Below are 1,054 nucleotides of genomic sequence, written 5' to 3' on the forward strand. Positions count from 1 at the left end.
AGGCACGTTAAAAGTCACGAATCAGTAACAATTTGTGAAAAAAAATGGAAAATTTAATCTCGGGTCGTCATATTTTATGCATGGATATTTAAAAAAATATACAAAAGGATGACAAGGGAAATGTCTATATATACGATGTTAAAGGTAAGGAGTAATAAATAAGTTTATAAATTTCCTTAGGCCTGGTGCCCACGATGCTAGAAATCGATCCGAGTTCTCGGACCGAGAAATATATAGCCAATTAACTTTCCAGATAACTAAATTATAAATTAATAATTACTAAATTAATTAATTAATTAATTACTAAATTTATTAATTTATTATTATTTTGCTGAGAAGCAATTATAGCTAATGTCGAAATACGCTTTCGATCAGCCATTTTGTACAACACATATGTAGGCACAACACACATGTAGTATGTCACATTGAGCATTCTTCCATGGTTGTTCGAAAACTCCTCTCGATACCAACTCCACTAACCCCACCAAGCCCATCCACCATAGCCACTTTCCGTCGTGGACTTTCAGTGTTTTTGAACGCAGCCCTGAACGCATCCATAGGTTCAGATTCCTTATGGCTCCTGCACACAGGACGCGGTAATGCTTGTCGCGCAGCAGAAGTCCGCGCCCCAGCCAATCAATATGTTGCTTTTCCGTAAGAGCTAGAAGGTTATTACGGAAAGCAGCATATTGATTGGCTGTCGCGCGAACTTCTGCCGCGCGGCAAGCATTATCACGTCCTGTGTGCAGGAGCCATTACACAGCTGCAATCTAAGGGTGCCTTTTCATGTAGCCTTTTCATGTAGATTGTTCGCTGCGAATGATTTGTAGCGAGTAGCGAATAATTCGCCGCGAATAGTTTATGAGCGTCATATGTTGTGTGTTAACACATGGAGGAAAATTTAATTATTCATTTGATTACTTGGTATAACCAAACATTATTAAATTATATGCAAATAATGAATTATTATGAAAATATCCGAAAAAGGAAAGCAGCTGCAATTATGGCTATATTTTTACATAAGAAAAGAAGATATTCGAGAAAGAAACATTGG

Source organism: Odontomachus brunneus, unplaced genomic scaffold (genome assembly GCF_010583005.1).
Source record: "Odontomachus brunneus isolate Ranch 3 - 2012 unplaced genomic scaffold, Obru_v1 Obru_scaffold_238, whole genome shotgun sequence".
NCBI lineage: Eukaryota > Metazoa > Arthropoda > Insecta > Hymenoptera > Formicidae > Odontomachus > Odontomachus brunneus.